We start from the raw sequence: 26,347 nt of genomic DNA on the forward strand, positions 1-26,347 counted from the left end.
TTTTGGTATGGCATAAGTAGATATTCTTTTCAGTTATTGTGATTCTCAAGGATCTCTCGTTATACCATGCCTCATTAGCGTTTTCCAGTTTAAAAGCTTATACTTCTACATGTGTTTATGTTTAAACAAATGAGCACACTTACTCATGGCCCTGTGAAAGGAATATGTTACCATGGAGAAGACCTAGAAATTTTGACTATTGGCCCAAATTGTCTTACTTTTGACTCATTTATCTGTATATCCTTCCATGCAATAGAAAAAGAACATTTGTTTTGCCTTTTGAATAAATGCCTTAACATAAAAATCAAACCTGAAGTTTTAATTCTTGAAGCTAATATTTAAATGAAAGCCAGCCCCTAAGTTAATTACACCATATACACTAGGAAAAGAGGTGTTTAGTGAAAGGTAGCCATTGGTTAAAATTTTGCTTTTTTTTTTTTTTTTTCAGAATAATGTGGGGATACAGTCATTTTCATTACATGAACAGTTTGAGTCAAAGTTATTGGTATGCCTGTGTCCAAAACAGTGTGCATTGTACCCATTAGGTGTGAATACACTCCTGTCACCTGCTTGGTTTCCGTTGAGTTTTACAACCATCTGTGCACATGGATGTTGATCAATTAGTTCCAACTTCGTAGTGGACTTTGCTTTTCCATTCTTGCAGTACTTCACTAAGAAGAATGGTCTCCATTTCCATCCAAGTTATTTACAAATAGTATTAGTCTCCTTTTTCATGGCTCAGTAGCATTCTATAATATGCATAATACCAACATTTTATTACTCCATTCCTGTATTGGTGGGCACTCAGGTTGTTTCCAAGTCTTTGCGATTGTGAGTTGTACTACTATTAACATTTGAATCCGAGTGTCCTTTCTATACAATGACCTTTTTCCTTTGGGTATATACCCAGAAGTTGGATTTCTGAATCAAATGGTAGGTATAGTAAGTTCTCTGAGGTCATCATATGGTTTTCCACAGAGGTTGTGCTATTTTGCAGTCCCAACAAAAGTATTTGAGAATACAAATAGCTCAATTATAAGTCCTAAAACAACAGGTCCTGGCATGGATGTGGAAAGAAGGGTACTTTTTGATAAAATCCATTCTCACAGAGTTAGATGATATCTCTTTGTGGTTTCGATTTGCATTTCTCTGATACTTAAAGATGTTGAACATTTTATCCCATGTTTATTGGCCCATAGTCTGTCTTCTTTTGAAAAGCTCAGGTTCTTGTTTTTTGTCCCCTTTCTAATGGAATTGTTCAGTGTTTTCTTATTGATTTGTTTTAGTTCTGTACAGATTCTGGTATCAATCCTTTATCAGATGTACATAGCATGCAAATATTCTCTCCTACTCCATAGGCCGTCTATTCGTTTTCTGATTGTTTCTTTGGCTGTACAGAAGCTTTTTAGTTTAATCAAATACCATTTGTTAATTGTTGCTGTGATTGCCTTTGGTGTCTTTTTCATAATTCTTCGTTAAAGCCAATATCTATAAGATTTTCCCAACATTTTCTTTTAGAATTCTTATAGTTTCATGTGTTAAAGTCTTATTCGTCATAAAGTGACATGTGGGCAGTGAGAGGTGCAGGTTCTGTTTCAGTCTTCTACACCTGGCTGTCTAATTTTCCCAGCACCTTATTGAATAGGGATTCTTTTCCCCAGTGTAGGTTTTTTTCTCTTTGTCAAAGATCAGATAGCCATCTGAGGATGTCTTTATATCTGGGTTCTCTGTTTTGATCCATAAGTCTATGTCTGTTTTTGTACCAGTACCATGCTGTTTTGATTACTGTAGATTTCAGTATAGCATAAAGTCTCTCCAAGTGATGCCTCCTCAATTAAATCAAAGACTCATAAAATAAAATGCATAGGAATATATTTAACTAAGGAGGTGAAAGATAACTAGAAATAGAACTACATAACACCAAGGAAGGAAATTGCACAGGACGTAAACAGATGGAAAAACATATCATGGTCATGAATCAGAGGAATCAACACCGTTAAAATATCCATACTACCCAGTATGATCTGCAGATTCAATGCAATACCCATTAAAATACCAATGTTATTTTTCACAGATCTAGGAAAAATAGTTCCACACTTTGTAAGGAACCAGAAAAGACCACAAATACCAAAGCAACCTTAAGCAATAAAATTGTGCACTTTAACTTAATTTGGTGAGCCTAACTTGAGAATAATACCATTTATGACATGTGGCTTGGATTGTGGAGTCAGTGGAATTTAATAATACATCTGTGAGTGGAATTAAAAGGTTTTCTTTTGTTTTGATTGCTTTCTGAAGTAATTTTAGAACATATAAGTGATATCTGTGGATTCAGAGTGAATAATTAATGTCTAGCATCTAAGCACTAGAAAAAATGGATTGAGTGATTAAGGCTAATGCATAAAAAAGATATTTTGAGAGATGGAAAAATTCTTCAGCATGAAAAAATATTTATATATTCTTTTAGGTTTCCAAGCACAGTAGTAGTTTAAAAATCAAAGGGCTATGAGTATATGCTACTCTTTAGGAGAAAGCTTCTGATATATTAGGAAATAATATAATTAAATAAAAAAATTAATAGTAATTTTCAGTTTCAGAAGGACAAAAAACAATAAAATAACTAGGGAAGATAGTTAAGGTCATGAAGATGGATGCTTGTCACATAAGAACTACTCTCTAATTCTAGGTTTCAAAGAGGGAAACCAGCTCCTCAGATGGAAAACCATTTGTTTTAAATCTGTCATAGACATTCATTTTAAATTATAAAATCCAACATACAGCACAGTTCTTCAGTGCTGAAAGCTGAGAGCAGAGCAGAAATAAATTTGTGTTTCATTGCAGTACTTTTTTTTTTTTTTAAATTTTGGGTGGTGCTTGCTTTTGTGTATTTTTTTTTTCCTTTGCCAGTATGAATTTATTTTATTTCAACCCTTATGAATTATGTTGTGCACTCATTAAAACTGTTTACACACTGCAGTTTACCATTAGTCAGACATTTTTGTACTTCACAATCTGTTTTCAACCAAAAGTATTAACAACAAGATGATGCAAGATCAAAATATTTAAAGCCCAGGGAAGAAAAGTCATCAGAATACCATCCTTATTTTCTAATCCTGAATATTGTGATTCAGTTGTCCTTTTACATATAGAAGAAGGAAATGGATATGGGGGATAGGAATCAGAGAAATAGACAGAAACAAAGATAGGGAAGGAGAGAATAATGAAAATGTTAGAAGAAGAGTTTGGAATTTTCTGTACTGGGGTAGAAGTCTGGAGTATGATTTAACATACTGAAAGAACTCCTATTCCTTGGCCATCCCAGCACTTCTAGGTCCTTAAATTTGAACTAACTATTTTTTAGGTCTGCAGTGCTTATATCCTTATCACTCAAGATGTAGGCCTTTGACTAGCAGCATCAGCTAAGAATTTGTTTAGAAATTCACATTCTTAGATATCTATTCCATCCCAGAGCCAGAATCATAATCTACTTTTTAAAAGTAGGTCCCTGTGTGATTCTTATGCATGTTAAAAACTAACATGGCACCATGTCTGTTGGCAGAATGTACATTTGTTCCTTGGAGACTAAAGATAGTGAACAATAAAAAACAAAGGATGGGCATGGTGGCTCATGGCCTGTAATTCTAGCACTTTGTGAAGCTTAAGTGGGAGGATCCCCTGAGGTCAAGAGGTCAGGATCCCCTGAGACTAGTTTGGGCAACTTAGTGAGACTTCATCTCCACAAAAAGTAAAAAATAATTAGCCAGGCATAGTGGTGTGAGCCTGTAGTCCTAGCTACTCAGGAGGCTGAGGTGGGAGGACTGTTTGAGTCCAGGAGGTTGAGGCTACAGTGAACTATGATCATACCATTCCACTCTAGAGGGAAACACAGTAAGACTGTGAATCTACAAAAGAAGAAAAAGAATTTTTGGAAAAAAATAAAGAAACAAAACCATGGAGTGTGAAAAATAGAAGAAACATCTGAGATAAAGGCATAAATAAAAGAAAGTAAACAATTTCCCTTTTTTGCCAAGTACTTCCCACTAGACATAAATCACCAGGGTCATTTATTAGCTCTAGCTTTAGAATAGTAAATTATAAGATCTGATAATTAATTCACAAACTCATCTTAGAAATAATGCTGAATGTCACTACAGTCACCTTTGAAGTACTCCCCTAGGGAGACCATGCACTAATCCCAGTGCCTAGTACATTCTTTAAAGCAATTTTGGAACTCTTTTTTTGGAATGGCCGTCAGAGCTGTCTTCATATGACCCGAGATGTTCTGAATGTCATCAAATTGTCCTCCCTTCAATATTTCCTTTATCTTCATGTGAAGAAAAAAGTCACTGGGGGCCAGATCAGGTAAGTGGAGGGTGTTCCAATATAGTTATTTATTTATTGGCTAAAAACTCCCTCACAGACAGTGCTGTGTGAGCTGTGCTTTGTTGTGATGCAAGAGCCATGAATTGTTTGTCAAGATTTTCAGTTAAGATTTTTCTAACTGTTTCTCTATCAATATTTATTTGGTCTGCTATGCTTCTCACAGTCAGCTGACTATGTTGACCAATAATTAAGCCAATTTTCACAATGTTTCATCAGTTCTGCTCATTACTGGCTTCCCTGGCCTCTCTTTATCCATGACACATTCTCTCCCCTCAAAAATCTTTAATCCATTTGTACACTGCCATTTTCTTCATGGCATTATCCCCATAAACTTGGACTAACATGTCTCTGATTTAACTTCCCCTCTTGCCAAGTTTAACAAGAAATTTAATGTTTGTTCATTGCTCTAATTTAGGCCCCGACATCCTTGCAACAGCACATAAAAACACATTAACAACAATAAGGAACATCACTCAGCAAGATAACACCATACATCACTGAGTTCAACTGTGAGACACAGATATGTCCAGATTATGAAACCTTACTGAGTTGTTTGTACAGTGCTGCCAATTTAAGTGCATGGTGGCAAATTCACAAACTTGTCAGACCTCATACACTGGGTCCACCTACCTTTCATTGCTTCTGAAAGTCAAACAAAATATTTCTCATAATTTTAGTGTTTGACAATACAGTCACATGCCACATAATGATATTTTGGTCAATCATGAACCAAATTCAAGATGGTGGTCCCGTGAGATTATAGTACTATATTTTTCTGTGTTTAGGTATGTTTAGATATACAAGTACTTAATAGTGCCTTAAAATTGCCTATGGTATTTGGCACAGTAACAAGCTGTATAGGTTAATAGCTTTGGAACAATAGGCTATACCATGTAGCCTAGGTGTGGACTAGGTTATATACCATGTAGGTTTGTGTAAGTTCACCCAATGACAAAATCACCTAATTGCATTTTATCAGAACATATGATTGTGGTTGTAAATGGTATGCATTTACCCTTACTAGATCAAGTCCTCAGGTGATAAAATTTTAATGTTTTGGTTTTCAATAAACTTAAATTTTTCTCTAAGTTTCACTGCTCCCAACTGACCAATTTTTATATTTTAGATGCACTGTTTATTATGTATGTGCTATGTGACCATACTGCACATATATACACACAGATAGAGACACACATATACCTCCCACATCCATATGTGAAAACTTCATTACCTTTCTCACATACCCTAAGATTACAGCTTGGTTTATGGAGCTCTTGTGGAAGAAAAAGAAGACTTGTTTATATGACCAAAAGCAATGAAAACTTGAACAAAGCATCCTGAGAACAACAACAAAACCAACCTGAGTACCTAGGAGGGAGGAAGAAGAAAAGTGACACCTGTTTGGCATATCAATGAGAGAGAGAGAGAGAGAAGTTATTTAAGAAAACATCTGTTTTTATGTTTCAGGAGCATATTTTTGTCAGAGTAATAGTATATTTTTGCTAGCTGTTGTTAACAAGTGTCAAGTATGATTATAAAGAGAAAGAGAGGCTCTTACCAAACTATGACATTTTTGGTTGGAGTTAAACTCTGTTATCCTTGTTTCTGTCTGGCAAATGATCCTTTAATGTGTGAACTTGGGAATATGGTATGTGTTTGTATATATAATGCTACAATGCTTGCATCACTAACATTTGTTTATAACAGCCTTTTGGAAATGGCTGTTGAGAAAAAGAATTGCTCTCGGTTTGAAAAATCTCAAGATAGTCTGAGCATACAGCCAAAGAAATATACCAACTTCTGCAGAATCATCTTTGGTTTGAAGAAAAGATAAACAGTTCTCTTACAGGGTGGGAAGGGTGTCAAGAGAGTCACCCTTAGTTTCAGAGAAAATGGGCTGTTTAGATGTGGCTGCTGTGTTAACTATGAGCAAAGTGAAATGAATTGGCATGACAGCTGGAAAACGTGCTATAGCAGAATGTTAACAATAAGAAAGAAATAGTTGAAAATAAAGGAGATGAAAACAGATATGAGTAACCTGGCAAATACATTTTTAAAAATAATCTAAGATTGAATAAAAGCGATGTGTACATCTAAAGTCTTTCATAAGTACCCAGAGCTATGTATTATATGTAGTATAAGAATTTAAGGAAAGCATAGAGTGAGTGTTCATGAGCTCAAAGATAGAGTGATAAAACAGAAGAAAAAAGCTCTGAATTGAGGAAACACTGCGGAATTCTCTTTATAAATCTAACAAATAAATTAGAATCAAGAAAGACACAACTGAAGGTGAGTTCACTGGTAGAGGGAAGGAAAAACTTTCCTTCTTCCCTCTATGGTCTCTGACTGAAGCTAAGCATCATACTGGCAGAAAACAGATTAGTGTTTCTTAATATCAGGCATTGTAAATTCAATAAAAATACTGACATTAATAGACCCTACGAAGCATTGATTAACACAATGAGCCTGCAGAGCCCAATTTGCAGTGAAAGAGGGAGATCTTTTCAAGTTAGACTATTTATTGTTTCATCATCATATAATGATGAAAAATGCAGTATTCATGTCCAAAATAGTCATATCCTTTGAAAATCAATGATTAAGTGGTATTTCTTGAACACTTGACAAAAAGAGTGATGAATGAATGTCAGGAAAGGCAATTCACATGTAATTATTAGCTGTCAGCTTCTCCTGCGTTGATGAGATCAGGGTCATTGCTGTGATTGTCCATTCATTCAAATCAGTAAACTTTTATTAGGTACTCATTTTGCTGCACTTGACTCCCTGTAAGATGCCACTGCACCTACTCTTCTTAGCCACTTGATAAATCGTATATGAAGTCAAATGGTTTAAGGATGAAGGAGAGAGATTTTACAATGGGAAAAGAAGACACATTTATTGTTTCATTTGTTTGCTTATCTCTGATAGTCAACAGATTGAATAACTGGCAAAAGTTGAAATAGAGGAAGATCATTTTTCACAAGTGAGTTTTTGGATACACATCTGTATGTGCATAAGTATGCACTTATATGGGTAGAGATAGGTAGCTGTCTGGATGGATGCATGGTAAACTATTGATAGTGGCCAATCCTTAAGAGTAGTATTATAGGGGTTTTAGAGGGTAGGAATTTTAAATGTTACATTATGTACTTACATACTTATGTATGTTACTTCTGGGTTGAAAAGGAATCAAAATAATATGAAGAAAGAGAAATTCCAGCTTCCTTATATTTCGTTGTATTGAAACTTGGGGGTTGGTTTAATAGCCCAGCGCTAATGGGCAATTTATTTTCATACCATGCTTGTGTGTCTAGAAACTTTCAAAGAATACGGACCAGGAAGACAGACAAGTAGTTGAGGTGCCTTCTGTATTTATTTTGAACATTCTGTCTTGCAAATTCACTCTTACTGTGAAAATGACTGTTTAGGGAATTAACTTTACATCGTCTTTCCTCTGTATAAATTCAGTAAGCTTCATCCTCAGTGTGTTTGGGAAGCCCAGATAAGCTTAATATTTAAAAATTATTAAATACAATGTGGTTTGACATTTTATATCTGGTGCTTTTTTTCCCCTAGGAAAATTCTAATAGTCTTCCCATTATATACTAAAAAAATTAAATGTCTTCTTATTGCCTATGTTTGTATTCTTGGGAGTCTTAAAAATCATTATTATTGTTACCATTAGAGTTATTTTTATCAAAAACTAGATGTTTTAATTTCTTTATGATACAACAGATAGCCTCCCAATTCTCAGAGATAAATAAACCTTAAGCAAATTTAAAACATATGGGAAATAATTATCTCAGATAATCCACATCTGAAAGGAACTTCAGAATAATCTTACTAAATCTCCCTATTTTATATCGGAGAACACTAAGCTCCTGGGAAGTGGACTGTTTTGTCCAAGGTCACACTGCTAGTTACTGACAGTACCGGGGTTGGAATCCTAATTAATTTGGGCTAATTTCTCCTGTCTGCCCTGGGAATCCCTTTGCTTTCCATGCTGTGTCCATTCTCCCTTTTGTCTAGCCTCGTGAGGAAGCTTGCCATGTATGGAAGAATGTCCTCACCTCAGAAATAATGCAGCATGAGAGTGGATTGAGATCTGATTCAGTTTGTGTTTATTAACATTGACTCACTAATGCTTACATTAAATGTAGTGAAGATATAAAACCTGTGTTTATTTTTCAATAATTAAAATAGCTTGGGGGGGGCGGCGCCTGTGGCTCAGCCAGTAAGGCGCCGGCCCCATATACCGAGGGTGGCGGGTTCAAACCCGGCCCCGGCCAAACTGCAACCAAAAAATAGCCGGGTGTTGTGGCGGGCGCCTGTAGTCTCAGCTACTCGGGAGGCTGAGGCAAGAGAATCGCTTAAGCCCAGGAGTTGGAGGTTGCTGTGAGCTGTGTGATGCCACAGCACTCTACCGAGGGCCATAAAGTGAGACTCTGTCTCTACAAAAAAAAAAAAAAAAAAAAAATAGCTTGGGGGATACCCATGTGGTACAACATCTTTTAATTTTATAGGCAAATTGTTTATGCATCTGCATTATTTTATATGGGAGACTGGACGCTGTACATCTGTTACTCAGTCTACTAATTCTAAGGATAATCTCTTCTGGAGACACTGTCACCAACTAACCCAAAATAATGATTTACAAGCTACCCTGAGCATCCCTTAGCCCTGTCAAGTTGACACATCAAATTAACCATCAAAACCTGTTACCTGTGACTATTTAATAATAAAGAAGCATCATCATTTTTTATTGATCAGTATAATTTTTCAATGAAATGAACTATAGACTGAAATAATTAATATAATATCACACATACAGAGGAATCTCCATAGCTGACCACTTCTCTACACTGACTACCCCCTTAAGTTGACCTAATTTTCATAGACCAGACATATGCCAGATGGACATATCAGTACAGTGATACTTAGCATGACTTAGGAACTAAGCCTGGTTCCTTATGTTGACCACCTCCCTGTGTTTGTTACAGTCCCCTGGGTGGTCAACTTGTAAAGGTTCTACTGTCATTCCATTGCTATGACCTTTTTTATTGAGTATTGAGCCCCTTGTTCATGTTATATAAGAATCCTCAACTTTTCATGTCTTATCTTACTTTAGGAGTTAGTTACTCTAAGACTATGACCTCATTCTTGATGCTGTCATCATTTGAAGGTCAGCATTAACACCAGTCTTCATAAGTAAGGTGACATACATCCATGTTTACCTGTAAGAATCATGCTTTTTATCTGCAATCTAATTGAATTAACAATAGTTCCTCTTTTTCTTCTCAAAGAGCCAATGTGTGGACAGTGTAGTGTTATCCCATCCATAATGAGTATAAAACATGTGACAGAAGGAATGTTCCTTCTCCAACTTTAAGGCAAATCTCAGCATTTTCTCCTGGTTGAGCTGTGTCTGCCCCTTTCTTTTTTCAATGTCACAGTTTTACCTCCTGCCTTCTTGAATTCATTGAAATTGTATTATCCTTCAAACTCCATGTAACTCAAAACTCAATATTTGACTTGATTGAACTAGAGTATCTGCCAAGTCCACTTTCATTCTGGTTTCCACTGACTGGCCTAGTATAGTGTATGAATAGTCCTCCAGGCTTAACAATAATTAGATTATCAAGAGGAATTTGATGAAGGATTTGTGTTTTGTAGGGTAGCTAACCACGTAGTTTCATAGAAACCATGGAAATACAATTGTTTGTGTATTGACTCCCAAATCTGAACATGCTGATGCCTCGGAAACCTTAACAGTTCTGCCAACAAAATCCCTTAAGATATTGCCAAATTATATTCCCAACAATGTCTTCAAGTCTCATCACCCACTGTCTGAGTTTTAAAACATCTCCAAAACATATGCGGCCCTCAAAGACACAGGCAATTGAGTGTGAAGAATATGAACTTTGCAGGCAGATGAGCATGAATTCCAATTTTGCCTTCACTCTTTCAAGTTATATGTCTCATTTCCCTCAAGTATAAATAGAGAATTCATGAAAAACGTCTCTTAAGATGTACCAAATACTAGTTTCATCCAGTTCTAATACTGGATACATTCTGTAATAATTTTAATAGCTATTTTGAAAGTAAGTTTGCCTTTCTCACATTTTCCTACCTGTGGACATTTTAAAGTATCTTCGGAAATCATCTCTATCTCTCTGTTCCTCCTGCCTAATTTCAAACTATCACGATGTCTTCTTTGAGCGTAGAAAAGTCCTAAGTAGTCCTTCTGACCACCTGCCCCTGAATTCTCTCTCCACATAGCATTCTAAAAACAAAATATCCCCCATTTAATATCTCCTATTTAAAATCCTTCCACGGCTACCCATTGCCTTCTGGATAAAAACCAGCCTCTTGGGCACCTGGATTCCCTTCTGCATACTTTCCCTGTCAGTCTTTGGTTCTGCATTCCAGCTCTGGAGAACTACTTGAAGTGACCCAAGTGTGCCCTGTCTCCTATCAGGAATGTTAATCTTCCCTTTCTCCTCTGCATTCAGACTGCATTTTGATTTCATCTCAAGGAAACCTTCTTTGGTTACTTCCATGCGACTTTGATAGTTTCCAGTAACCCAGAGCTTATTTCTGCAAAAGTCTGTAAACATCTCCCACCTCCAAGAAGTAAGTTTTCTGAGGAAGAATTTTGCCTCTTTCTTTGTATCCAAGCACGTTAAATGGAATCATTAGATAGGGGCTTCTATAAATTTAAGACAGGAAGGAAATTTTGCCGTATTTTCCTGAGGAGATCTGTATTCTGGATAAACAAATATTATCGTGCATGAGATAACAAAAAACAATTACACAAATTTCACAACTGAGCACATGGCCTTGTCCATAGAGGCACTCCATAAATATTTGTAGCTTGATGCATTGACTAAAAAAATGCCTTTTGTGTACTTAGATTAATATACAGTCAATACCGTAAGAAAAGAGTAATTTTTGTTTTCATGACTTTAAGTAAAGTCCTTTTCCTCTGAGTGACACCAGTGCTCCCAGGCAAGGAATTTCCTCCCCCTGGGTGTCCAGGGAGCAGGGTTACTGTGGCACTCGTGAGAAAGCCATTTTCTTTCTCACAAAGAATCCTCATTTCTCTGTCTTGCCGTCGCACAGTCACCTGTCTGATGTGGCTAGACCTGGAGTGTTCTGAGTCAGTCATACTTTCCCACACTGCGTCTTGAGCTCCAGGACCCAGAGAGGCTGACTCGCTAGAACAGATAATTAGGGAGCAGTAGGACAGGAGACAGGAGAGAAATCTAATTTACAGCTCACTGGAGAGCAGAGATCTCACGGTCAGAGGTGGAGAGGTGGGAGATTAAATCACCTGCGAGCTCACTTCTCCAAAATTATTTGGTATCCCTCTTTTCATTTAGAAAACATATGTTGCAAGTGCAAAGATTTAGCTTTTACTCCTGAAGAGTTGGCAGGTGAGGGCAGCTTCTTAAAACCACCTGGAAAGGACAGAATTAGCTCTAGGATATCTGCTGTTTCAATAAGAGAAACTAGAGTTTCAGGAAATGAAGAAGACATTGGAGGCTCTGAAGACCGCTAGCAAATGTAATCACATACCCAGGAGCACACATCCATAGAGGATATTCTGGCAAGTCAAAAACATGCCTGGCCTTTGGGTTAATAAAGTTCAAACACTTCGAGTTATATAGATACAACTACTAGAGCCCAGCTGGGGGTCTCTGCTTGTGTCCTGTGATTGCTAGCAACTAAACCAGAGGGAAATTTGCAATGTTAAGTCAATTGCAAAAAAGTATTAGTCTTTGCCTTCATCCTTATGTACTTATGTTAAATGTTTATGGACTTAAGAGTAGCAGCTCTTTCAGGAAATATAATTAATTCATTGAAGAAATATCCATCCATTGCCTATTTTATACTAGATTCTGTTCTGAACATCAAGAATAATGTGATTTTAAAAGCCTAAAGTTTACGTTCCTGATCTTATTTATATCTCCTGATATATTTCTAATTGATAAAATTTTTTCTAGAAAAGGTACAATATGCATATTTCAATTGACAGCCATTCAAATGAATGGATAAATAAAAAACAACAAACGATAATTTTGTATAGTAGAGAGCGCATGGAAATTAAAACAGGAACATGAGGTAGACAGTACAAGGGGGTGAGAGAATGGTTATCTAGAGTGGTCAGGGAATCTTTTTCCTGAGGAGGTAGCCTTTGAGAAAGAGAGTCAGGTGAAAATATGAGGGAGGGACGCAACATTCTAGACGATGAAATAGCAGGTTAGGAAATTTAGTTAGAAAGATAAACGGTAGCTAAATCGCTTAGTACCCAGGAGGCATTTGGATTTATACTGAGAGCAATGGGAACTATTGCAAGGATGGAGCAAGGATAGAGAGCATTGGATGATACGAAGCAAGAGAATAAGCGAAGACCAGCTGAGGGAAGGAAGTAGAGTGATGATAGGAAACCACTGGGTGGTGCAAAGCAGGGGAACCATGGGACAGGTGAGAAATGTAGTGGGAATGAACAGAGGAATGATGCCTCCTGGCTGCCGCAAAGGGAATGTCCTGGGAGGAGAGAGATGGGCCGCAAAGTAAGCACAGGCTTGATTTGGTTTAAGATTTTATATGTATCAGTTCCTTGGAACTGTTCAAAACTTCCATGCTTGCAATCTCCTCCCAAGCATAGAATATTGTACTCCAGTGGCTGTTGGTGCAGTCACCACCCTTTGGTGCTATCCCCACAGAGCTCTCTGGGATTCTCCAGTAAAAGCCTTCTAGAGTTACTATAAACCCGAAAACTGAGAGGAGGAGGTGAAGAGTCAGAGGATCCCCACGGCCTTGCCTGTGTTAATACTGCCTGCCCTGGAGTTCACCTCTGCTCGGAGTACTGTCTCCCACCAGAGAAATTCAACACCAGGGCCAGCCTTCAGTGCACAGTCAACTCTTCCCCCCTCGACTGCTCTCGGCTTCTGAAATTCAGAGCATTCCCAGAGCAGGGCAGCAGGGAGCTTATCCAAAGGACCTAAATATAGAGGAACAAAAATTTTTGAAAATGGTTGTAAAAAAAAGAAAAAGAAAAGAAAGTGGTTGTGAAATGTTGGACTATTTTAGATTTGTGTTGAATTCATATATTGGCTGCACATGCTTCCTTTCCAAGGGGTAGAGGAAACCATGCCATGGGATTACAAACTAGGTCTGAAGGCCTATTTCCTGTGACTTGGCACTGCTCGGGAAAATTGCTAGTTCCCTCTTTGCTTAACTTATTTTGACAGACTCTGGTTGCTGAATGAAATCCCTGTAATCTATTGTCTGTGGCTCAGCCCACTCCTGCTCTAAACAGTCTGCTTGCCTGTGACTTCTCTTCACACCTCTGTCCTTCCTGCAGCCACTCAGCTGTGCTGAATCATCCTAACCCCCTCCACGTGCATTTCCACGTCTCCTCACGGCCTGTTTATCTCCCAGAGTGTTTTCATATTAGTCATTGATTTAAGGCAGTAATTGCTGTCTCATTGTGATTCTCATGGCAGTCATTAATACACACATGAGTTTTACTCATATTTCCTTCCTGCTCCTTCTAATAGACTAAAGACAAAATGGTCAACATCAAATATAAAGCGTAAGAAGTAGAAAGAAAATAGGGAATATTTTTTAGCAAACTTAAGTAATACGTGTCTGTGTGTCCAATGACACATGAGTGCTATCTGTAAATATGCATGTTGATGTCTTTGGGACTTACCCTTTGCACAGAGCTCAACTAGACACAATTCATTGAAAATAAGCAGAGAATAGGTTCTTGCTGTTGTCTGAAAAAGCATAAAGTTTCATTTTCTAAAATTTAGTCACTTGTCAGGGTTGGAAAATTGATATCATACCCATTAATTTCTCCACATTTTGGAAGATATGTCTGGTCTGAAGTGCATTGCTTTCTGCCAAAGACCAGGAGAAGAAGAGATATCTTAAAAGTACATGAGAAATATCGAAACCAAATAGTTGGTTTCTGAGTTAAAGAATGGGTCACAATTTGAAAATGGGTTTTGAATGAGCTGAGCATTTGCTCATCGTGTCTTTGAATTGCAGGGTGTGAAGTAGATTTTGCTTTAATATTTAAGGAGCCAGATCAAATAGGAAGATTAGTAGTGACCCAAGTGATTTCAGGTGGAGCCACTTCGTATTTTGGCTCGTCTGACCTAGGCAAGATGTTGTTGAGATTGGGCCAAATCATTGGCTAGTATGTAAATAAATTAGGGACGCGTGTTTGAGGTGTGAGATTGGGTACAAAAATAGCTATAGAAAATTGGCCTTCCTTCCCATCCAAACCCTTTGATTTTGTTTGAACATCACCCACTTTTCTAAAGAAGCTATTGCTTTTTACTTACTGCCCCCCACCCCTCCCACGGAAAGAATTGAGATAGATTTTATAAATGCTTGATAAATACTTGTTAAATAAGTAAATGAGTTAATGAATGAATACATTTCAGAAGGGAAAAAGATCTTAAATTATACGGACATCATCACATCAATTACAAGGAACTAATTCGTGTCTAAGTGGAAAATAGGTGAAAGATACCAGATAAAAAGTATTCTGTTGCTTCTCTATTTTATTTAACAGAGTGTGTGTGTAATCAATAGTCAAAAAATTAACTTACGTGTGTGGTGAAAAAATAAAACATTTTGGCAACTTGGAAGTGGAGATTTCTAGTTCAAGGGCCATGTAATGGTGCCAGTGATGCTGGGTAGAAGACTTACTCTGACACCTGTCACCATGCCATCCCTCCCTCAGGCATCCCTCATGCCTCCTCCGCAAGGACTAATGGATGTTAGCATCCCCTGAAGAATGGCAACTCCTGAATCATAAAAATATTCAGGAAAATTGGCAAAGGAAAGTATACACAGGAATACCGCCTTATAGGAAAACTTAAAATATTAAGGATTTGGGACCCAAGGGAAGTATTTTCTGTGAGATAGTTCTCACATCCTAATTATGTTACTGCTCCCTGCCAAATCCTTTGAATTTGACACAAGGATGTGAGGGAAAGAAAGGCAAGCCATTTCTTCTCAGGTCTGCCAGTTCAGTGGAAAAGGCACTAGTTATCTATTCACTGTGGCACTAGCCAGCTGTGTAAATGACTTGATGGAAATCATATTTTCTCTGGGTTTCAGTTTCTTCATCTATAAAATGAGGGTATTGGGTTAAACTATATTTAAGGTCCTGATGAGTTTTCTACAGTTCTTATTTCTTCTTTGTGTCTGTGCGTGTGTTTGATTTTTTTTCTGAGTATTTTTTCTAAATGCTCAAATACTACATTATTTAAGGTATATTTCCTCGGTGCGCTGTCTCCCCCCCCACCCCCTCCTGTCTCTCTCTTCAATATATGGGATAGGAGGATACTGACTAAGTCTGAGAGGAAGGAGAACGAAAATTAGCGGCAGGAAGGATTTAGATCCTTCTCTACAAGAAAACTTAAACGTAGCTCCTATCACTTGGAAGGGAATCATTTATGTCCAAACAGCATTTTCCAGACAAGCTCTGTACTTTTTTGCCAACAGAATTAACTTTAAACTAAAGGCAGTAGATAGTTAAACGGGAGTCGGCACTGGGAACAGCTGTGCGTAGCCAAGACCAGTTACTTATAAGGTACTGTTTTTCACTTACTGAAATCTTCAGGGTTCATTTGTTTTGGGGACAAGTGTTCCATGGTCATTTGACCTTTTTTTGTCCTCCCTCTTCACCTCTGTTTTGAGAGAAAATGTACTCTTTATAACATGTTTAGCTTTTTAGCCCTATTTTTGTTTGCTGTTGCTATTTGAAGCTATTAAGATTGTGTTTTGTTTTGTTTTCAGGAACCAAATGGTGGTGGTGGTGGTGTTTTTATCTTAAAGTTTAGTTTACCTCTGTTTCTTGGTTGTCTCTTGTTGTGTGTGGTTTTCACGTTTTAGTGTTTGTGTTGGATAAAGAGGGAAATGCTTTAACATTACAGAATGTGCAGAATGTTCTTGACTGAGGGGAGAGAGGAAGGTAAATGCATCTCCATCTTCAAGGGCAGACCCAATGTAGGGCCAGTCCAACCAGCAGACCCCAACAGGGCAAGTCCAGGCACTTCAACTCAGTCAGCAGAGCCCCACCACCCTCCTCACAGCTTGGCAGATCTGGCTTGGAAAATATACAGTTTGCATCTATATCTAACCGTTTGTTTTAATCCTTCCTTCCCCTCCTGCTCATTTATTTAAAAAAAATGGTAAACCTGCTTTTTGTTTAAATGAAGTTTATCCTAGTTTAGCTCATTCACCTTAAAAGAGTAACGTTCCTTAAAAGAGTGATGTGTACAGTAAGATTTTAAGGCCCTGAGCGAGGGGCTGCCAGAGCACGAGAGTTAGTGAAGTGGGCAGAAAGGACCCGGGGTGAACCTGTCATGCGAGGGGTGCCTGTTCCCCAGGGGCCTGGCCAGCTCATCTGTGATTTTTGGTGCTGTCCAGTAAACACACAGTAGAGATAATGAAGGGCTTCAACGTATGTAAATATTCCAGAGAGCTGCTTTACAAATCTACCACGGGAAACTCCAAAAGGTTTTGAAGGAATTTAGTTATTTCTGGATAATTCTTGTACTGAGATCCACTGTATACTGTGATCTCTATGGGGGGGATACCAAATGCAGTTCAGTTTTGAGAATTACTCGGCATTGTCACCATGGATATACACTACAGGATTACTCTGAAATGCAGTCAGACTTTGGGGTTCTACCCTGTGGTGTGTAAAGCTATTACTTCTCAGGTCATAGAATCGCCTCTTTGTTTTGAATTCTTGAATTGTCTTATAGGACATCATTTTTCTCTGTGTCTACCTTCTCTGTCAGAGAAGAGCGACTTCTCTAATTTATTGATGTAGGTGGTTTGCATATCTCTAGTCATTCTCTTTAAGCTGAAGCACCCCTTTATAATTACTTTTTTTTTGTTCTGTGAACAAGAAAAAAAAACAGATTTTTAAAACATTATATGTGGAATAAGAGACAATCAGTTATCCAAGGGCCCAAGAGATTCTCTAGTGAGAAAGGTCCATCTGCCAAAGGGCACGGACGCAGCAGCATCTATTTTGGGCATTCAGGAGAGTTATGACTTGTGTCCAAGTTGCTAGTTGTGTTCTGTAGTAGAGGTTGCCATGGAAGTGATTCTGGAATAAGTAATGGGTTACTGCATCTTAAACAGAAAGTGCTGTTTGTTCTTCTTTTTATAAAGTTACTGGAGGTATGTGTCAAGGAATCAGTGACTAACCAAATCTCAAGTGGCAGATCTAATGTTAATCAAGTGTAAGTATTTTGTTTTAGCCCCATTCACACACGTGTTGTTCACATGCATACAAAGCTGGGAAAATAGCATAATAATGCTTTACAGAAAGAGAGAAAAGGAAAAAAATTCATCTTCTAGTTTGTGCAGTTCTTTTATGTGATTATGCTCTAAAATGAATAAGGCAAGGCTAATTTTCTCAATGATTTTTTGATTTCTGGAACTGCATTGTAACTTACTTGCAAGTTCTTTGATAAATCACGTATATTGAATTTAGCAGTAGAACATACGATGGTCTGAATTTTCCTATCTTCTAGTATTTTTATGTTGTGTGTTTCAGAGTAAAAAGAATCATTAATTTCTCAATGATCTTGATAATGATGGTATTCATTTTTATTAATTCCACTTTTATAATTAATCCAGTTGTAGTCATTAAAACTGGATATATTAGATAGATACAGTAAGCTACAAACTGAGTCCAGAGCAATTCTAAATCCCAACTTTAATTAGAGAGTCTTTTGTTAATTACCTGACCATACAACTTAATTCAGAATTACATTGTGAGGCCTTTATTGTGTTAGAGGCTCTTTTATGTTTAATTTTTTTTAAATACAAGTTTTACATGGTCACTGTGGAAATTTTTCCTGAGTGTTGAAATATCTTGTGGTGTATATGACAAACTTTTGTTTTAAACAATGAATGATGGACAGCCTTTTGTCTGTAATAGTGAATTTGGAGTATTCATATATTTAGAAACTTTCTGTAAAAATTGTCCAGAAATTTTGCTTATTTTTGCTCCCTACATCTTTCAGTTAAATAGCATGACATTTTAAAATAAAATGTTATTCCAGATGAAACACAGCCTTTTGGAATTGAAAATATACTATTTTAAGACAGTGCAATACACTCTTCTTCACCTGAGTGAGTCATTTTCATCGAAATTTAATTTCCATGTTCATACCTAAATAAGATACTTAACATATTAAAGGATATATATTTTACAGTGAGAACTTTAGTACCATAAGAGCTCAACTTCAAATTCCTGAAAAGTCAATGTCATTTTGAATACATACTTAGGAAGACGTAAGTTTAGAAAGATAATTTATTTTTAAATTGAAAGGGGAAGAAACTACTGGAATGTTAGTGTTCCCGGATACCCCCTTATAAGGTCCTTCTTAGCACAACCTTGTAAGAATCCTCCAGAAGCCTCAAAATTCAATTCCTTATGAACTAAATTTCAGTGTGCAAGATTTATAGTTTCCAAGGAGCTGCCAATCTTAACGCTATAGGTGTGGACGGGGAGAGAAGCTATTGAGATTTCCAAAGTTATTAAAGAGAAGCAGAGAGGGTGGCGCCTGTGGCTCAAGGAGTAGGGTGCCGTCCCCATATACCAGGGGTGGTGGGTTCAAGCCTGGCCCCAGTCAAAACTGCAAAAAAAAAAAAAAAAAAAAAAGAGAGAGATTTTTATAATTGCTTCTTATAAAAATCCACAGTTCATTTTCAGTTACAACCTCAGAAAAGAAAAGATGCATAAACGGACTCATTTATTTCCTTATACAACGGCTTTTGTTTAATGTACTAAATTGGTGCTTCTGAACAATTGAACAGGTGATATGTTCAAAGAATAAGACTCTTTTTGTACCCTTATGTGGTAACTGTTTGGTTGAGTGAATATTACTTTTCAACCTTAAGTGCAAAAGGGCATTCACCAATAAAATGATGACAAAACTGCTGTGTTCTCCATCCTGTTTTATTCCTTGAATATTAGTTACTCAGTTTATTGCTGGGTCATGCTTAAAAAAACACGAACACTTAATTAGGCAGTGCCATTTGACAAATATGAAATTGCCTTTAGCAAACAACGACTTGGAGCTATAAATTGCCAGGAAGAAAAAACACTGGGTGTCTATAGTCAATAATAATTCTCCAAGTAGAGTTGAGGACAAGAAACGTTATCAATTGTTTTCCTTTACCCTTTTTTTGGTTTTGTTTATTTTGCTGTAAGTATTGTGAGAACTCTGTGTATATCATTTTGACCACTTTTGGGAGAAAACCATTTATAGCTGCATTCTGTGGCTCCACTGTACACGACAGGTTGTGTCTTCCAGTGTTGGGGATCTGCATTTTTTCAGGGCATTCTTTTGTGAATGAAATTAGGCTCAGCATTCTTATATATTATGTGATATTTGCTCATTTGATTACTTTACAACTATAATGGCTTAGAAATAAACAAATCTTCATCCTTTTTCTGCAGGGTTGGGAACTAAGTCAAGAAATATTACTCAACTAGAGCCTTGGCTTCCAAACTATCAGTCTAATTTCTATATTTAAGCAATAAAGGTAATGGTGAGGTACAGAATGTGTTTAGAGACAGGAAACGAACATGTGATTTCCTTCTGTCTGAGTAAGAGATCAGCCATGTGCCTGATTCTCTGAAAACCCCCAGGGAATGGAAGGGTTCTCATACTAAAGGAAGCAGTCATGAGCCCTTGCCAGGAGTCTTTAATACTCCAGGAGTGATAAACATGTAATAGCTATGGGAACATTCTAAAATAGCTGTCATTTCGTTAATGAGTACTTGCTAAAGCATTTCCTGGGCCACTGGTGTTTATAGAACTTTTAAACAAAATATTTATGAAGATGGAACCAAGACTTGCTGCCTAAATTTTGTCCTTTAACTTGTGCCTTTGCTTTTCCTCAGTGTACAACTGATGCTCAGGCCTCTGCTACACTAAACAAACAAATACACTCCCAATTTTTTACCACATTCTCTCTTCCTGGTGCCAAGAAAGCATTTTATGTTTTGTCTGTGCTTCCTTGCTTCCCTCTAACTCCACACCCCTCTGCAGTTTGGTGTTTATTTCTACCACAATATAGACCTGTCCTCTTAGATGCTGCTCATGATGGCTGAATTAACGGGTACATCCAGCAGACTTTTGTCGATGTCGGCATCTGCTCTTTCTGCCATTTATCCTGCTTACTGTCAAGCTCTTTTTGAAAGAGTCCAGTTTCCTGATGTTCAGGATCTTGCGCTAGCCCAGAGCTCTTCCTTTTTCTTCCCTCTCTTTAGAGGGCTGCATTCTTCTTCCCACCTTCTTGACTTGAGTGTGTTTGTTTTGTTTTTTCCTTGGTATTTCTTTTCTGAAAATTTTATCCAATCCTATGGCTTCAACTTAAAGCCCAATCTGGATCTTTGTGTGGGTTGTGACAAAGGTCTGGATGCACAGCTCTTGCAGCAGCAGTTTCAGCATCTTCAGCAGCGTCTCCACCCCTGACTCAGCCTGCAGAGCCTCAGGCAATTGCCCAGCAGGTTGGAGTCTCTTACACAACACTGGCTCTGGGCCCTGGTGCTCCATGTCCCTCCTTCACTCCCACTGCCCCTTCATCTTTTATCTCCCCCTCTGCATTTTATACAACGAGGTGCCAATTATTGTAGAATTTTAGAAACTATATTCTTGCCTTTTTTTTTTTTTTATTGTTCTTTATCCCCATGGTCAATGTCTTGCTCAGAATTTAATTATTTCTTTCCTTTTTTTTATTGTTTCAGGTTAGGACACAAAGAATTCGGTTATAATGTTTGCATTTTTTAGGTAGAGTCCTTCTTATAATTGTGTCCCACTCCCCAATAATTTAATTCTTTCTCGTTAGGCTGCTGTCTCCTCACTGTGTCTTCTTCAGTCCTTCTTCCCACCCAATTCATTCCTGCACATCTCGCAGTTTAAAGATGATTATCTGTCTGTCTGCCTATCTGTCTGTCTATCTGTCTAGGTCTAGACAGAGAAAGACATGTAGGTAAAGCTACATAGAGATATTCCCCAGATTTTTTCAGTGAGTTCTTAGTCAATGGACAAGAGCAAGGGCTATGGACTTGCATTTCAGAATTTGAGGCCAGCGTTGGTGCATTTTCACGTGTCATCCTCTATGACTTACTTAGCCTTACTAGGCCTCAGTTTTCTCACTTGACACACGGTATCAATAGTGGTTAACCGGTATCAAAACCTTCTAGGTGCCAGCCACAGCATGCTGTGCATTTTCCATGCAAGGTTCATTCAGCACTCAAAAGACATTTTATTTCTACTGGACTTTTTGAAAAATGGTCTCTAAGTTATCCTAAAGAGGGTGATTTATTCTTTAAATTCAGTTTGTTTTTTGAAGAGATCAACATTAGAGTTAAATTCAGGTCATGCCAATGACCTTGGCTCAATTGTAGGTGGTGATGAAACAGAGGTAAGTGAGTCTTATATTTTATTTAGAGACAAATACACTTCCTATTTTTTTAAAGAAAGGAAAAAAATGAAAGAATAACTGTTTCTTCTTTTTAAAAATTATAAACTACATAATGCAAATAAACACTTACCTTTATTCAATGTTTACGTATAGTTTTCTTCATTGATTTTTTATGACTTAATCTTAGAGTCACAAAACAACCAAGGAGAGTAACCAGAATCCTACCCCAAGTTGTTTGACACCAGGGTGTCTGATTTGCACACTATTTTCCTTGTTCTGAATTTAAGAATCCATTATTGCCATAGTCAAATTTAAGAAGACATGCATCAGAGTATTGACTAAGTGTCTTCTGTCTTAGGCTAAGAATATTATTTCGCTATAATTTTATCCTAGGGTCATACATTAATTTTTCCGTAGAGACATACGCCTGTGCTCTTGGGTAGGTAAACTGCTTTTCCTTACAGTCATTTCTGGCAGAGGACTTAGGCTCTTTCTTAACATCAAAGGGTTCCGTGGCTTATTTCATTTCCTTAATCAGCTCATTAATTACATAAGCATAAATAGAAGCTGCATGCATCATACAATAAAGAAGTTGCAGATCTTGTAATTAAGCCCCCACACATTTTGAATGAACAATCCAAACTAAGTAACTTATCAACAATCATATAACAAGTCTAGAATGCATTTCCTCTTAAAACCCTTGCAGTCATACTGGCAACTTCTTGCAATATTGATTGCATTACATAGCCTCAAACTCACAGCAGAAGTAAACCTGAGCATCCATCACACAGCATCGGCAGGAATAGTTGGAATCCAGTGCGTATCTTAGAGATCCCTCCTCTTTTTCCATCATAAGAGCTGCTTCTTGGTGGGGGTAGCCAATGTTTTCTGGACTTTGAACTTCTTTAGCTCTTAAAATAGGAAATAGTGGCATACATAAAAAATAAAATAATGAAATATTTATGAATCATCCCGAAGTGCAGCTCTCAATGCTCTACAGTATTCTTTAAAGTCAAGTCAATCTTGGTGTCAGAAATATACTTGTCCCTTTCACAAAGTATTTTTTTTTTTTTTTAATTTTTTTATTAAATCATAAGTGTATACAATGATATGATTATGGGGCATCATACACTCACTTCATAAACCATTTGACACATTTTTATCCCAGTGGTTAACATAGCCTTTCCGGCGTTATCTCAGTTACTGTGCCAAAACATTTATATTCTACATTTACCAAGTTTCGCAAATACCCCTGTAATATGCACCACAGGTGTGATCACAAAGTATTAGTGTTATGTTATGGTAGTTTTCTGATAGGAAATACTGTGTTTCTTGTGAACACACGCATATACAGATAGTGGGAGAAATGGTCTGGGATCATTAGCTTGGTAAGCGTGAGTGTCTAATGTTTCCCTCCCTCCTTCCCCTCAAGTTGGTCACCACCTCTGCCCACTTTCGCAGAGACACCTGGCTTCAGCATTTCTCTGTTATATCCCCTTTGTGCTATGTGCCACACGCAGGTGGTTGTTCAGGGGAGGGGACTGTTCCTAGGTCTTGTCTTTATGGGAGTCATTGCCTCTTCTGAGATGCTCTCACTGGCTGTATCCCTACTGTTGGGCTCCAACAGCACTGTGCTGTGACTTCCAGCACTTTGCTTTGTAATTTCTTACTGACTGGTCCATTTCCCTAGTTCAGCTCGACTGTCAGCTATTTGAGGGTGGGGGCTTTGTCTTACATCTTTGGATGCCTAGGGCTTAGCACAGCACTTGACACAGGAATTCCAAATTTGGGGGTCCAGTATTGCTCCAGTCTTTATGTGACGAAGGAGCACCCGTCCTGTCTGGGGCATTTCCACACGACGGTGTGTGGAAGGCTTGGCCAGCCTGTCCCCGTAGACATTTGCGTAGTCAACTGGGAGGTTAAGAGGCATAGGCAAGAGGAGCTTCCTTTTCTTTCTTTGGGTAAAATATTTCAGGCTTTTGCTGTCTATTTAATTTATTTCATAGTTACTCAGATTTCACAATAAAGCAAATGACCATTCAGGTGATTCATTAAACATTGTTTATCTTAGATTCTTCACCACTTGTGGACATCTCGGCAGTCTCTTCACATGATGGAGACTTAGACTAAATGCTGATGCTTGAGAAATATTTTGAGATGTTAACTCATGACCTACCTCCTTAGCTCAAATCCCATTTATTTCGTGACACATATTGCCTAAGGAAAGGGATAATTCAGAAAAAGTATTTTGGATATTTTTGTTTACAACAGCCTTCGAGTTTCAAAAAGCTAACCCAGTAAGGCCTTGGAGTTCAAAGTTTAAACTATAACAACAAGGATAACAACCAAATAAAACAGATCTCTTTATCCCATCCCTAAAAGCAGATAATGATTCTCATGGTAGTGGAGCCAAAGGAGAGGAAGAGACCTCAGCTCCTTGTGGGATGGTGGGATTCTGAGTTAAGGTTCCATGTTCTGCCACATCACCTACCTGTGAGCTGCGTACATCAGGGTCAGAATGGATCCAGATAAGACTGGGAAAATCTAAGAGTGGAGGAATATGTGAATCATTTTCTGTGTCGAGTGCATGGAAACTACAAAACTCAAATAGTTTTTTAGTGTTCTGCATAGTGGCAGATCCTTAGAAATGGGCTTCTAAGCAGACATGCCTAAAACAGCCTTCCAGGTATCCCCAGGACCTCAGTATGGCCAGGAAGGGGACAGAAGGAACAAGGAGAGAGCCAGATCTAAGGAAGCCCACAGCCATCACAGGGTCTGTGGACTTAGGTCCAGGAACAGGCCGGGTTGAGGAAGCCAGAATCTCAGAGATACCTGTGTGTGCAGAGAATAGTGAACATGCATCAGATTCCCACCCTTCCCCACCCCAGACACAGAACCCTGTGTGTCCCTGACATCAGGTGATACCAAGGAAAGCGGGGGCCTTAGATTAACCAAGGTTAAGTTTAGCCACCTGGAAGGCAGTATACAAGAACAAGAAAGTTACATCATATATGCCTATTTTTGTAAACCAATACCCATTCCTTCTGCATAAATCATATTTTAACTTAAACCAATTATTTTTAGCTGTATATTTGGCTATAGAAAACCCTGCTTTAGAAATAATGCTTTTTAATCCTGTAGAAATAATGATTTATAATCTTATCAAAAGTCTAAAGTGTACTTGTTTTTCTTTGAAGTTGGAGGGATTTCAAGGCCAGAAAAAGCATAAGATTTGACCTGATTAGGTACTGAGCATAGAGGTGAGAGGATTAGGAAGGAAAAAAGTAATCTTACATAGGAATCTCCCCTCTAGACAGCTTAATAGGGCTTCAGATCTTAGTTGACATTTCATCTAAATTCTGATCTCTAAGGATCACAAACATTATTATCTTTGACTCCTTACCAATGTTATCTTAAGTGACACAAAGCAAATGCTGACAGTTTGGTAAATTACTGGTAAAAGGATTGTTGCTTGGCTAAAAGCACCTTGTAAATAAACCCATTCTGGTAATGAGTGATCTTTACCCAAGTTCACAAGCATAGCTAAGCTGCCCAAAAAGTAACATCTGCTCCAATTTGTGGGCTCCATAGGGATGGAGACAGAAAGGGAAAAAGCACTTAGGGTTTCTTGAGGGTGTGACCTCATAAGACATATATACAGTAGAACTGCTGTAAGTCAACCACTCAAGGGGCTGTGACAGATTGGTCAACATACAGAGGTGGTCACCATAAGGAGCTGGGCCTACTGTACTGGTACGTACATGTGGTGCACGTCCCGTCTATGAAAATTAGGTCAACTTAAGGAGGGGTGAAGGTAAACTATGCAGATTATACTGTTTTTGGTCGTTGTTTCCTATTCCTGAGACACAACTCCTAAGACTCTTGAAATCTCTGCAGTCATAAAAGTGTCTTTTGCATATCAGAGAGATAACTGGTCACTGGGGCCCCTACATAGCATGAGCATAGGTCTGGTCTCCAGAAAGACCCAGGCATGATTAGAGGGTTGGGGCTGAAAGTTCAAAGAGGAGAAAAAGGCTGACGGTTTAGATCAGCAGTTATCAGCCTGTGGGTCACGACCCCTTTGGGGGTCGAATGACCCTCTCGTGGGGGTCACCTAATATCAGATATTTACCTTACGATTCATAACAGTAGCAAAAATTACAATTATGAAAATAATTTTATGGTTGGGGGTCACAACATGAGGAACTGTATTAAAGTGTCATGACATTAGGAAGGTTGAGAACCACTGGTTTAGATAATGACAAATGGTAAATAATGTAATCAATCCTGCCTATGTAACTGAACATTTACAAAAACCCTAGAAAGTGGGACTTAAAGAACTTCTGGGTTGGTGAACACATCAAGGGGCAAGGAAGTGCGTGTCCAGAGATGGCCTGGAGTCCCTGAAAAAATCAAAGAATAGGCAGTGCTAAACAGGCCAAACAGGTTTTTCTTCTTCTTCGTTTTTTTTTTTTTT

At 37.9% G+C, this 26,347-nt stretch overlaps 1 protein-coding gene across 4 annotated transcripts in view; it reads left to right on the plus strand.

Annotated features, from left to right (window-relative positions):
• Positions 1 to 26,347, plus strand: part of ARHGAP24 (Rho GTPase activating protein 24) — a 668,175-nt gene that overhangs the window by 461,765 nt on the left and 180,063 nt on the right. The window contains exon 1 of one of the 4 annotated variants that reach the window (XM_053600115.1): positions 15,780 to 16,000. The exons of the other annotated variants lie outside the window; for them this stretch is intronic. The gene's annotated coding sequence lies outside the window, so the exon portion shown is untranslated. Of the gene's footprint in view, positions 1 to 15,779; positions 16,001 to 26,347 lie in introns of those variants that run through there. 4 annotated transcript variants of the gene reach the window in all.

Source organism: Nycticebus coucang, chromosome 1 (assembly GCF_027406575.1).
Source record: "Nycticebus coucang isolate mNycCou1 chromosome 1, mNycCou1.pri, whole genome shotgun sequence".
Taxonomy (NCBI): domain Eukaryota; kingdom Metazoa; phylum Chordata; class Mammalia; order Primates; family Lorisidae; genus Nycticebus; species Nycticebus coucang.